This window comes from Carlito syrichta, unplaced genomic scaffold, assembly GCF_000164805.1.
Source record: "Carlito syrichta isolate Samal-C Ts95f unplaced genomic scaffold, Tarsius_syrichta-2.0.1 Scaffold301776, whole genome shotgun sequence".
In the NCBI taxonomy this organism is placed as follows: Eukaryota; Metazoa; Chordata; class Mammalia; order Primates; family Tarsiidae; genus Carlito; species Carlito syrichta.
In genome coordinates, this window is record NW_007245872.1 from 39,151 (window position 1) to 53,849 (window position 14,699).

Genomic DNA, 14,699 nt, shown 5'->3' on the forward strand with positions numbered 1-14,699 from the left:
TACGAGAATTACAGGGGAGGATTATAGTACATACTGGGATACATAGGTTCTGATCAGTGGCTGTGGGAAGACAAAATTGACACATATAGAATGCTAACCAGCAATTCAGTGTAGGATTTCTTTCTTGAAATCTGAAAATCATAACTGCCTATTCTACATCACTAATTTCTCATACTAAATATAGCACCAACTCTTGTCTATTCTACCTCCTAAGTATCTTAGCAAAATATTTCCCTTTAAGGACTTTTTTCATCGGGGAAACAGAAAAAAAGCAAAAAGTTGCTCAGGGCGAGATCAAATGAATAGGGAGGGTGGAGCACGAAGGTCATGCCGTTTTTGGTTAAAAACTGCTGAGCACTCAGTGCAGTGTGGGTAGGTGCATTGTCATGGTGGAAGAACCAGTCATGTGTTTACCACAAAAAAATTCACTGAAGCCAAATGCAGACTCTCACAACAATGCTAGCTGGTACACTGATGCTGATTTGTTGTTCCTAGAACACTTACCTAGCAGGGGAAACCTGAACTATAAGGGGCCCTCAAAAAGACAATTCTGGGGTAGTTTAGATTCCCCATCCTATACACCAATGCTCTAAAGCCCTTACAGTGACCTAAAAGGCTCTATATATCTTTGCTCCAGTTATTGGATTGCTTTCTGTTTTTGAACACATTGAGCACACTCTCAATTTGGGGTCTTTGCACTTACTCTGCCTGAATTGCTCTTTCTCTCTATATATATACATGGATCCTTCCATTCATTCACATCTGTCCAAACATCATCACAACTCTATTTATAATAGCACCCTATTTTTTAATGCTTTATCCTCTACTCTTTATCTTCTTGTACTACTTACTTTCTTCATTATGTCTGATTATACATACATACATATATATATTATCTGATTATATATACATATATACAATCAGACCATGTGTGTCTGTAACACCCTCCCAAAATATTTTCTCCATGAGAGCAGAAACTATGTGTTTTGCTTGTTGTGACATTTCTTGTGCCTGCACAGTGCCTGTCATAATAGTCAATGAATATAAGTTAAGTGAAATGCATGAACACTCTTCTGTCTCAAAAACTTTTATTTCCTGCATTTCCAACCTTAGCCAGGGTAATGTGCATTTACTCTTCAGATTATATCTTTTTTTGCAGCAAACATCTGGGTTAGGCACCCTTCCTCCAACCTTCCCCAGTTTCCTGTGTTTTCTTTTATGACAACATTAATCAAATTATTTCTCTGAGAAAAAAAACGAATGGGCCCAGATCATGGTAGTCATTGAATGCCACATAAGGCTGTTCAAATTTCATCCTATTAGATGTGAAATCATTGAAAAAATTATTCAGGGACAATATTGTTCCTTAAAAGAAAGCCTTCAAAAGATTATAATGGCCACAGTGAGCAGGATATATCAAAGGAGAGGTAGGAGAGCCGAGAATTCTAAGAACAATGATATAAGGACTGACACAAGGAAAGAGATCTGAAGTATGCAGAATTGAGAACGAGTTTGGAGCTGTCATTAAGGAAAAGTTAACAGGATGATGTGACAATTGGATATAAGTAAAGATGTAAATAATGACAATGATAATAACAAGGTATTGAATCTGGATGGCTGTAGCATTTAGCTGGAATGGTTTGAAGGGAAATTTAAGTGGAAATAGTCATCAAGCAGTTGAAAATATGAAGTCAACAAAAGGTTAAAGATATCCTGTTAGGTTTACAGATCCCACTTGTTAGAAAGACTGTATTCTTTAGGAAGACAATGGAGAGGGAAGAGATCTCCACTTGTGGTGTTAATTTTATGGTGACACCTAAAGCTAAAACTCATTGCTCTTTTCGAAGACTAGAGGGAAGACTCCACTAAATAGAAAACAAGAAAAAATTTGTTAAGCTCTGCTCATGTTCTAGTTGCTATGCTATGCCTGGAGTAGGCACTTGAACTTCACAACAAATCTGTGTACTAAATCATGTTATTTCTATTTTATAGATGAAGAAACAGAGGCTCAGCATACAGCCAGCAAATGGTACAGCTCATACTGGAAACCAGATATTTGTGATTTCTTTCTACAGCACCACCTCCCAGTGAACAATTACCATCAGTAGACTTCTTTGTGAAAAAATATCGAAATATTATGTCCCATTTTGTTCCCCTATTGCTAATTTTTGGGGTTTGGGGATTACATAACTGATGAGAAAGAGGATTTCCCTGTGATGCATGTGTAGTAGAAAAAAAAAACCTCTATGGTTTGGTCTGAAATTGTAAGAGCCAAAGAGATTTATTGACCTCTGTAGCAGGCTGCCCACTCCCCATAACGTGTTATGGGCACTATCAGTGGTAGTGGGGACACTCTAGTACCTTATTTTAGAAATTAACCTGGGTTTATGGATGCCCTTATGGAAAAAAACAAAACTAACTTCAACTCTTTCCTAACTCTTTGCACTATGAAAAGCAGAGGCCTAAAAATCATATATGAGGGTGTAAACTCTTTTTTTGAGAAAAAAACCTAAACGGACCTCATAAGTATGAATATTTAAAACCATAATCTTATCCTCAAATGAGCAATAAAGAATTAAAATCCGTTTTAATTTGTTTGTAGTGGTTTGAAATTAGCTTCCTCTGTCTGAGGCTTATGGGATAGATTTGGGGTCACGGTTTCTGTTGAGGACTGAGAAGGTCCTAGAGAAACACCATCCGGCAACAAGAAGATAGGCTGAAAAAATGGGGCTTGTTAGATGGACTCCAGGAGCAGTCCTCCCTATTCAGTATAAATATGTCCCTTCTATATTGTAATTCCTTTCAGGTTGTTGCTTCCTGTGCCTTGGGGAATGAAGAGAGGAGGAAAGAGCCTGCATCTATTCTGGGAAAGAGGGAGAAAAATTGATACCTGGTGAATTGGTGGTTAAGAGACAGATTGAGAAGAAAGATAGAGAAGTTTGAAGTTATAGGTGATGAGAAACCACCAGGAAAGATTTGCAGCAAATGTAAGCACTCACCAGGGAGTCTCAGAAAGAGGTAGGAAGAAGAATCAATAACCATGGGGTTTCTTCTGCCATCCTAAAGTCCCCTACTATTCTGACAACCCAGGCCATTCTTTGGGTTGACACTACTGCAGTTCTTGGCTATATTTTGAAGTACAACTCCTTCTCCTGAGGCAATCTCCTCACTAGTTCTGCCAGTTTCCTTCTTCTAGTTCATAAGCCTTGCTGGTGGCAGAGAGGAGGGGAGCTTCTGGAGTTATCAGCCTGCATCATAATTCCTGCCCCTCTTCCCCCTAGGAAGCAGGGGTGGGGAAGGGGGGCTGCAGGTTGGAACAGCAAGCTACCCTCAGGCTATAGTGAGGGACAGGGGGCCTTTGATCAGTTCCCCGTTACAGGGCTGTTTTTTCTCATGTCTTTTTTTTTCTTCTGGTATTTAAAATTTATTTATTTATTTACCCATTTGGTCTATGCCAAGCAGACATGGGTAGCTATCTAAAGGTCACTAGGATGAAACCATTTGGCCAGAACCCAGTGTTTCAGCTTTGCCAGGGACACATTGTTCTACTGTACCTCAGCATTGTCAAAAACACTCAATTCAAGCCCATTTTATTTTTCTTTCCTTTCTTCTTTTTCCCTTTCTTCCTTTCTTTGTTCACTTTTTTTTGATTCAGTTACTCTAATTGTATCTGTCTTCTCTCTTTTTTCTCCTTCAATTATTTGCAGTCCCTCTGCTCTTTTCTTTGTGCTTCTCTTTCTTGGACTTGGCACCCTCTGCTTAAGCTGACTTAAAGCAACTCCCTATTGCCTTGACCAGGTAGTCTGAACAAGTAGCCAGTAGGAAATCCAGCAGAGTTTTGTTCACATCTCCAAAGTGAAACTAAGGTTAAGTTACTGGTGAGGTCTTGTACTGAACTGAGAGAGGAGCTAGTAAGAAGAGGGGAGACAGCCACATTACAGAGCAGGGTTCTCACTTGGGAAAAGACTAAGGACATGTGAAGGCTATCAACCAGGGAGACTAGAAGCTATATTTCTTAAGGGCAAGAGGGACTGAGCTCAGACATCTAAGAGGCTTTGGCACAGCCTATTGACATGATTTCCAGGATGACTTTATCCTGTTGACCTTTCTGTCTTCCATCCCTTTCCCCACTTTGGCCCATTATCTCCCCACCATCACCAAGACCATCACTATTACACCATTCAGTCCATTGTTTACTTTCCTCTTGTCTCATCCATCACTGCTGTCAGGTCTCTTGTAGAACCCTTCCCATCTTTCTTGGAACTGCCTCTGAATCCCTTTCTTAGTACCCTAGTTTACTGCTATTCTTCTTTGGGAAATTTATGAGAAAGCATAAAAAAGAGGGCAGGAAAATCCTTGCTGAATTCAAACACATAAATTTATATCCCAGCTCCTAGAACTAGGGGGACGTCTTCTAAATTTTCTCATGGGAATCAAAGCTCAGTTCCAGGGTCCTGCCTTTACCTGTTATCCCAGGCTATCTCCACTCAGGCAATGCAGACTATCTTAAACCAAGGCTCCAATGAAAAAGAAGGCCTAGTTTGGAGGATTAAAGATTGTCTCCTTTAAATACAATTAGACCTTAGGTTGGAGGAAGAGAAAATATCTGAAGAAAGGTGGTAAATAGTTCACGTGCATCTTTATGGAAATAGGAAGAGGTCTAAAAGGTAAGATGACAATTTTAGGCCAGATGAAACAAAAATCTTTGTAATAATGTGTTTTCTTAAATATAGCACAGATAACTTAAAAGTTGTTGCATTCTTCTCAACAGGTTCTCAAGAATGGGGTATCACTCTCTGCTTTGGACAGGTCAAGCTATATTCCCTAGAACTCCTGCAAGTAGTTCTAGGTTCTATATTTATTTATTATTTTCTTCCATTTTAATTTTTTATTTATGGAGTACACATATATGTTTGTTACATAGACATATTGCGCAGTGGTGGAGATTGAATCTCAGGAGTGATTCTGGGTTCTATATTTACAAAAGACATTGGCAAATTGGAGTTTGCCCAAAGGAATTTGAAACACAGCTTAAGTTATGTCCTAGATAGAAGAGCTGAAGAACAAAAAACATTTATAAAAATACAAGATCTATAGGTTACTGCCTTTAAAAACTGAAGATCTGCAACATGGAAGAAAAAACTGGATATTCTTTATGCCTCCCCCTATCAAATATATTTATTTTATTTATTTACTTACTTATTTACTTATTTATTTATTTTATAGATGTGGGATATAATTCAGGATTAGGTATAAAATTGGACATCATACAGGTAAAGTTTGGGCCTCCTTTTGGTCCCCACTTTGCCTGGTTTGGGATCAGGTATCCTTATTGATGTTATATGCACCTCCCCCCAACCCTAGCAGTAACCCACTACTGCCAATCCCTTTTTTATAGTATTATGGTAAATGTTCAGGGTTCACTTATGAGTGAGAACATGTGACACTCAGTTCTTTGTTTCTGTGACAGATCACTGAATATTATAGATTCTAAATCCATACAAGTTGCTGCAAAGTCCACGTCTGTCCTTTATGTCTGCATAATATTCTATCATGCATATGTACCACATTTTTAATCCAATATAGTTTTGATGGGCAGCACAGTTGGTTCCATGCTTTTGCTACTGTGAATAGTGCAGCAATAAACATGCATGTCCAGGTATCTTTTTTGTAGAATGATTTGAGTTCCTTTGGGCATATTACCAGTAGGGAGATTGCTAGATTATATGGAAGATCATTTTCTAGTTCTTTTAGACGTCACCACACTGCTTTCCATAGATGTTTAACTAGATTGCATTCCCACCAGCAGTGCAGAAGTGTTCCCTTTTTCCACATCCGTTCCAGCATCTATTGTTGTTTGCTTTATTAATGATGGCCATTGTTATTGGGGTTAGGTGATATCTCAATGTGGTTTTGATTTGCATTTCTCTGATGATTAGTGAAACTGAGGACTTTTTCATGTGTCTGTTGGCTGCCCGTATATCTTCTTTTAAGAATTGTCTATTCGTGTCTTTTGCCCACTTTATTTTTTGAGTTGGAGTCTCACTCTGTCACCCAGGCTAGAGTTCAGTGGCACACTCATGGCCACCCCAGCATCCACCTGCTGGGCTCCAGGGATCCTTCTACCTCAGCCTTCCAAGTAGCTCAAACTACAGGTGGGCACTACCACACCTGGCTAAGGACAAGGTCTCTCCAAGTTGCCCAGGCTGGTCTTGAACCCATGGGCTCAGGCAATCCACTCGTCTTGGCCTCCCAAAGTGCTGGAATTACAGGCTGAGCCACCAAATCTGGTCTTTCCCACTTTTTAGTGGGCTGTTTGTTTTTTTTTCCCTTTGGCACGTTTGAGATCCTTGTAAATCCTGGATGTTAAGCCTTTGTCAGATATATAGTTGGCAAATATTTTTTCCCATTTGTGGACTGTCTCCCTGCTCTCTTGATGGTTTCTTTTGCTTTGTAGAAGCTTTTCAGTTTAATGAGACCCCACTTGTCTATTTTATCTCTTATGTCATGGACACCTGGGGTTTTGATTAGAAATTGGTTGTCTACTCCGATTTCTGAAAGTGTCTCCTTCGTTTTCTAAGATTGTTATATTTTCAGTTTTTACGTTTAGGTCTTTAATCCATTTAGAGTTGATTTTTGTGCATGGAGATAGGTAGGGGTCCTTTTTCAATCTTTTGCATGTGATCAGCCAGTTTTCCCAGCATCACTTACTGAATACGTTCTCCTCTCCCCAGTGGTTGTTGCTGGCAGCTTTGTTGAAGATGAATTGGTTGAGAAATTGAGATTTTGCTTCCAGAATCTCTGTCTTGTTTCATTGGTCTATATGCCTGTTCTTGTACCAATACTAGGCTGTTTTGACTATTGCAGTCTTAATATTTAAAGCCTGTAAGTGTGATACCTCCCGCTTTGTTTCTTTTGCTAAGGATTGTTTTACAGTCCTTAAATATGTATCTGGGAATAATGAGGCCAACTCATGGAAATGAGAGAGAAGAGGCAGCAAGTGCAATTAAACAGGCAGAAATTTTGAGTAATCTTACCCTGTTTAAAATAGTCTTAGAAAAAGGACAGGCATATGAAACAGTCAGAGTCTGAGAACTTCTATTTACTTTTCTATGCCCTGTGAAGGGCTTACAGGACTAGAATATGAATATATGAATATTCATTGTAAGATTAGAGTAGATTTGATAATTAGGAGCAAATGTGTCCCAGTCTTCATTAGAGGTAACATAATCTTTGAAACCAGACTGGCCGAATCATCCTTCTTCCAGACTCTTGATAACCTTTTCATGTCCCTTCCAAACCATAACCCAATTCTTTTTTTTTTTTGAGTTGGAGTCTCACTCTGTTGCCCAGACTGGAGTGCAGCGGCTGCTCCTGGCCACCGCAGCCTCAACCTGCTGGGCTCTGGCGATCCTTCCGCCTCAGCCTTCCAAGTAGCCGGAATTACAGGCACGTGCTACCACGCCCAGCTGATTTTTTGATTTATTGTAGAGATGAGGTCTCGCTGCCCAGGCGGGTCTTGAACCCGCGGGCTCAGGCAATCCACTCACCTCAGCCTCCCAAAGGCGCGGGATTACAGGCTGAGCCACCGAGCCCGGCTCATAACCCAATTCTTAACCATTGAAGAGAAGGGACATCAAGAGTTTCCTCCAACTGAAGCTTTTTCACTTCTTGAAACTCACACATTCAGTTTCAGATGAGAAATGAAGAACCTCAAATGACCTGGCCAACCCTGAAATTATGGAAAATCTGCTTAGCATTTACCTCTATAATTTGAAGCATTTATAATTGTCCTTCTCTCTTCTTCTTATACTGTTTTTTCTTATGTGAGACCCTCCACAAAGGCTTTGAGTCTTACTGTAGGGAGACTCAAATTGCAACTCAGCTTCCCACTGCCCATGCAACATTGACCATTTATTTTATTTCTGGGAGTCTTCAATGCTACATAGGTAAAATGGAGGTAATACCACTCATATGATAGTATTGCTGTGAGGGCTGAACAATATATAAAGTGCTTAGCATAATGCTTGAAAATATTTCTCACCCAATAATTATTTTTATAAATACAAATCCCTCCAACTTTGACTCCAGTCCTTAGACTTACTCTGGGAATTCATTTCACATTTGTGTCTATCTAAACATGATACAATTACTTGAGTTTTACTATGGTTGTATGCTTGTCTGCTCAAGAGAAACCTTATGCTGTCCTAAAGATACACCATCTTATCATTGTTGACTAGATCAAAGAGAACTGTATTCTCTTTGAATCATTCTGTGTCAGTGTGAAGGTAGTTTACTTAATAAGTCTGGTTTTGCTTAATAGAGTCTAAAATCAAGGTCTACGTTTAAGCATATAAGAAAAGTATTCCATGGAAACCAGCCATCTATGCTTCATCTTAGCTCCCAGAAAAAGCCAGCCACAGTTACAGTGGGCAGATGACCTTGTTCCCATAGGTAAACAATAGAGGAGATTGAAGTTGGCTAAAAAACCTTCTTTCCTCTCCAGATGTCCCAGGATACATCTCTCAAAACCATAACTGTCTACTGAGGAAATGCCATGAGATATTGCCCCTGTATTTTGTTCCCTGGACATCCTTCAGGTCATTATCCAGAAAATCAGCAGGTCTTTTTGGAGATGAGCACCAAAGCACCAAGTGAAAGACCTATGGCTCAGCCCAATATTCTGCATGATTATGAAAACTGGTCTTACCATCAGCTGCTAGATAGACTTCACAAATAATAGGGTAGCTCCCCAAAGTTAACTAGATACTATGTAAGGCAAGAAGTATCATAGTAATATAAGACCTGCTGAGCTAGGTATGCGAGGAAAACTGAGGTTCTCATAGAACTACAGGATGGAAAATGGGAGTGAGGATGAGATAAACAGAAGGAACATTTTAATGATTTGCTGATGTGCAGCATTAAATAAATAGAATCCTGAAGTGTGATGGCAGCAAACCATGAGGTCTGTAGAACATAGATCCTGGGCATCAGTAACAAGGACTCCCAGGAGGCAGCAGAAAAAAAGATGCAAGAGGAGAGAGACTTTTTCGGAACACAGACCAATAGCAAACCATTGAGACAGAGAGACAGATAGCACCAAGGTTACTTTGATCTGTAAATGCTTCCTAAAAGATTGAAAATGAATCAGATGAAGCTCAGGTTCTAAGAAAGTTCTTGACAGAGGCAAGTGATAGACCTAAATTCACAAAATGGAGTTTTAAATACAAATCTAATCACCTGAGTACAGAATAACCAACTACAGGATTATAAAATGAATGAGAATGATCAACAGTCAGCATATAAATACCAACAAAAATTAGAAGTTGTAGCTCAGTATGACATAACAGGAATGTTATGGTTGCCCAGGAAGCTAATTTTTGTCATTATCAGAAAGCATTAATAGAAGCTTAATGTTCAAAGTAAAGAAGGTGGTAATATTACACTGGATCTAATTCTAAGATCCACAATTTAAGAGGCTCAATGACAACTTGAAAAGTGCTGAGAGGAGAACAAATAAAGTGATAAGAGTGGTAAAAATTATAAAATGGAGTATATCTGCAATAACTAGATCAATTTCGGCTGGAAAAGAAAAGATTTAGAAGTTAGGGAAGTCACATGAATTAGCAATTACTTCTGTTGTATATAAATCAAGAGTATAAAAGCAACATCATAATGGACATAATGGATTTAGAGCCGATCGAAATAAAAAAAAATTGTCCCAGGAAATGATAAATTCCCCAAAGTACTCATGAAGATTGTGAAACACCATGCATCATAAATACCATGCTGTGGAGTTCCCCCTTTGGCAGAAGGATGGGTTTGATCAACTTCCTTTTTAGCCTCTGAGATTGGGCCAGATTCCATTCTAAGTGACTTCTAGAGTCCCCAAACAAAGTAGTTTTTTTTTTCATGAGACATGAATGAGAGGTATTAGCACCTTATTTCTTTAATTGAATATAGATCATACCTGGATACAAGATCATCTTGAAACCTGAGTGACAAGTTTATTCAATAATTATATCATAGAAATTTGCCTGTATATATATTTGTTGTATACACTAGAATGTTCAAAGAAAGATAATGCAAGTAACATGTAATTTTTAATTTTCTAGCAGCAACATTATAAAAAGTGAAAAACTGCTAGGTGTAGCAGCATGCCCCTGTAATTCTAGCTACTCAGGAGGCTGACACAGGAGGATAATTTGAGCCCAAGGGTTGGAGGCTGTGGTAAGTTGTGATTGTGCCACAGTACTCCAGACTGGGACATCAATACAATCTTTAGTAAATTACCAGCAACATTTTTCACAGACCTAGAAAAGATGATACTTATAATTCATACAAAAGTAAAAAAGAGCCCAAATAACTAAGGCAATTCTAAGTAAAAAGAACAAAGCTGTTGGCATCACTCTCTCAGGCTTCAAACTTTACTACAAAGCTACAGTAACAAAAGCAGCATGGTACTGGTGCAGAATTAGACACATGTACCAATGGTACAGGATAGAGAACCCAGAAGTAAAAGCACAGACCTTCAAACAACTTATTTTTGACATAGCCAACAAAAACAAACATTAGGGGAAAGGAAGTCTTATTTGGCAAATTGTGCTGGGAAAACTGGCTAACCATATGCAGAAGAATAAAACTGGACCCTTACCTATTACCATATACAAAAATTAACTCAAAATAGATCAAGGGCTTAAATGTGAAACCTCAAGCTACAAGTGTCTTAGAAGGAAATTTAGAAAACATCCTTATAGACATTGGCTTAGAAAATGAATTTATGGCCAAGTCCTCTAAAGGAAATGTGGCAAAAACTAAAATTCACAGGAGGGACCTTATAAAACTAAAAAACTCTGCACAGCAAAAGAAACCATCAAGAGAGTACAGAGACAGCCTACAGAATGAGAGAAAATATTTACAAACTACGCATCCAACAAAGCCTAACATCCAAAATCTGTAAGAAACTGAAACCAATTAACAGGAAAAAAACAAATAAACCCACTAAAAAGTGGACAAAAGACATGAACAGACACATCTCAAAGGAAGACATACAAGCAGACAGAAACATATGCAAAATGTCCATCACCAGTAAGCATCAGAGAAATGCAAATCAAAACTACATGAGATATTGTTACACACTGATTGGAAGGTTATTATTAAAAACAAAAACACAGAAAGTATTGGCAAGGCTGTACAGAAAAGGGAATGCTTGTAGACTGTTGAAGAGAATGTAAGCTAGTTCAGTCTTTGTGGAAAGCAGTTTGGAGATTTCTCAAAGAAATAGAAATAGAGTTAGCATTTGACCCAGCAATTCTCCTTCTGGATATATACCCAAAGAAACACAAACTGCTCTACCAAAACACAACTGCACTTGTATATTTATTGCAGCACTATTCACAAAATCAAAAACATGGAACCAAAACATATGCCCATCGAATGTGGACTGGATAAAGAAAATTTGGCATATATACACTATGGAATACTACACAGACATAGAAAACTAAATCATATCCCTGGCAGCAACATGGATGCATCTGGAGACCATCATTCTATGTGAATTATCACAGAAACAAAAAACTGAATACCTCATGTTCTCACTCATAAGCAGTCACTAAACACTAGGCACATATAGGCACAAACATGGGAACAATAGATGCTGGGAACAAAAAAAGAAGGGAAAGAAAAAAGGAGAATAAGGAATACAAAACCATCTATTGAGTACCATGCCTGCTACTGGGGTTAGGAATTTTAATAAGAATATATTTTATTTAACTTGATATATAAATATATTTTGTTGATCCTAGATGTTAGGCCTTTGTCAGATATACAGTTGGCAAATATTTTTTTTCCAATTCTGTGGGCTGTCTCCCTGCTCTCTTGATGGTTTATTTTGCTTTGCAGAAGCTCATTAATTTGATGAGGTCCCACTTGCCTATCTGATTTCTTAAGGTATTGGCCTTTTGGGTTCTGAATAGGAATTGGTTCCCAGTTCCAATTTCCATAAGGGTGTCTCCTGCGCTTTCTAAGATTCTTATAGTTTGAGGTTTTACGTTTAGGTCCTTGATCCATTTAGAGTTAATTTTTGTGTATGGTGATAGATAGGGGCCCTGTTTCAATCTTCTGCATGTGGTCAGCCAGTTTTCCCAGCACCATTTACTGAGCAGGTTCTCCTGCCCCAGTGGTTGTTGTTGGAGGCTTTGTCAAAGATGAGTTGGTTGAGGAATTGAGGCTTTACTTCCTGAATCTCTATCCTGTTCCATAGGTCTATATGCCTGTTCTTGTACCAATACCAGGCTGTTCTGAAAGGGAAAAAAACAAACAGCCCCTTTAAAAAGTGGGCAAAAGACATGAATAGACACTTCTCAAAAGAAGATATACAGGCAGCCAACAGACACATGAAAAGTGCTCAGCCTCACTCATCATCAGAGAAATGCAAATCAAAACCACATTGAGATACCACCTACCCCTGTAGGAATGGCTATCATTAATAAAACAAATGACAGATGCTGGTGAGGATGAGGAGAAAAAGGAACACTTCTATACTGCTGGTGAGAATGCAGACTAGTACAACCTCTTTAGAATACAGTGTGGCGATTTCTGAAAGGACCAGAAATTGACTTTCCATATGACCCAGCAATTCCCCTCTTGGGAATATACCTGGAGGAACTCAAATTATTGTACAAAAAAGATACCTGCACACATATGTTTCTTGCAGCTCTATTCACAATAGCAAAAACATGGAAGTAACCATGTTGCTCATCAAAGCTGGACTGGATAAAAAAAAGTGGCACATATACACAATGGAATATTATGCAGCCATAAAGAAGGACACATCTATGGACTCTGCAGCAACTTAGATGGATTTGGTGTTGATCATACTCAGTGATTTATCACAGAAACAAAGAACTGAGTTCCATATGTTCTCGCTCATAAACTGACCTTGAACAATTATAACACTATAAGAAGTGATTGACAGTAGTGGAAAACTGTCAGGGGATGGGACGATGGGATCAGCAGTTGAGGGAAACTGCTAGGGGAGGGAGGGACATACCTCATCAACAAGGGTACCCACATGATCAATGTTTATATACCTAACCCTGAATTGTACCCCATGTCTCTATAATAAATAATAATAATAAATAAAATACATTTTTATTTCAGTTTGTAATCAATACTTTAAAAGTATTCGTATGATATTTTATAATTTTTTGTCATACTATGTCATCAAAATCTGATATGTCTGATATGCATTTTGTATCTACAGCATATTTAAATTGAAATCAGCCATAGTGCAAGTGATTCATAGTCATATATGGTATTAAATGGCTATATCATATAGCAGAGATCTAGAAAAAATTCAAAAGGTCACTCCCAATTGACCTTCTGAGAATCCCAGATGGGAGTGGGAACAGGCAGATTTGAAGCTGAACTCTGATTACAAAAGAGATGAAAGGAGTCTGAAAAGTAATACTCAGAGCAGAGGCAGCCACTGCAGCCACAGAAACAGCAGCCGCTGATGGCGCCATGGCCTCCATGGCAGCCATAGCGCATCACGCCACCCGTGCCTGAGGTGATCCACGACTTCAGTCCTTGAAGCCTCTGCAGGCAAGATCTGCTGGGATCACTGCCACCTCTGCTGCCACCTTGAGGTCCTGCCGGCCATGGGTCTCCGCCCGTGTGCCCTGAGGCAGGCTCCATCTCCAGCCTCTGCCCAGCTCCTGTCTGGCTCCATCCCCTCTGGGGCGAGCAGCTGAGGTAGCACCACCTGCTGGCGATTCAAGGTAACAACACCGAAACAAGAAAAGCAAGCTTCAAAAACAGACACAGGCCAGATTTGAGTGGTGAACTGAGGGTGATCTGAACTGTCCTTCACAGCAGGCCAGGGGCAACTGATGCTAACTGTGAACTAATTTACCAGCTTGAGAAGACAGCTAGAAATCAGAGCTGAAAGGACATTGGACTTAAACAAAAGTCTCAGGGTGTGCTCGATTGGTTCTGTTAGTTTAATGACTTGATTCTATTCTTCCTATTGTTTTCTTCTTTTTTTTTCCTCTTCCTTTTCTTCTCTTTTCTCCTCTCTGTAAGCCACATCTATGTATAGAGGAACAGCACACCAATAAGGTGGTTGGTTAGCTTGTATGTTAGTATCATTGTATGTTTTAATTTTTTTGTATGGGAGCTGGTTAGTCTGTAGCTGTGGTCTATTATTTTTATCTATTTCAGTTTAGGTCTCTCTCTCTCTACATTTGTTGATACATTCATCTGTTTCCCCCCTTACTCCTCTCTCTCTCCATCCCCTACTTTCCCCAACTGTCTGCTCCATTCTGTTCCCTCTGCTGATCTCATTATATTTCAGGGAGTAAACCTACAGCCCCACTGCACAGACAGATTCCAAGGCAGTGGGAAGTGGGTTTCAGATTGTACATACACCTGTCGGCGGATACCAGGACTTGCAGATAGATTTTGAATCACAGCTCATCACTTAAGTAAATCTCAAAACTGCAAAAAGGACCAACGCCAACCTACAGTGCAACTCCAGAATTGAACAAAGTAAGAGGGCATACATAAGAAGAATAGGAGATTGAACGAACAGAAGTAAAAGCAATCCCTCTATCCCCAAATAACAGAATTAAAGAAGATGGTGACATGGAGGGAAGGAAAAAATAGGAAGCGAAAAAAAATGCACAAATGAAGAAAAA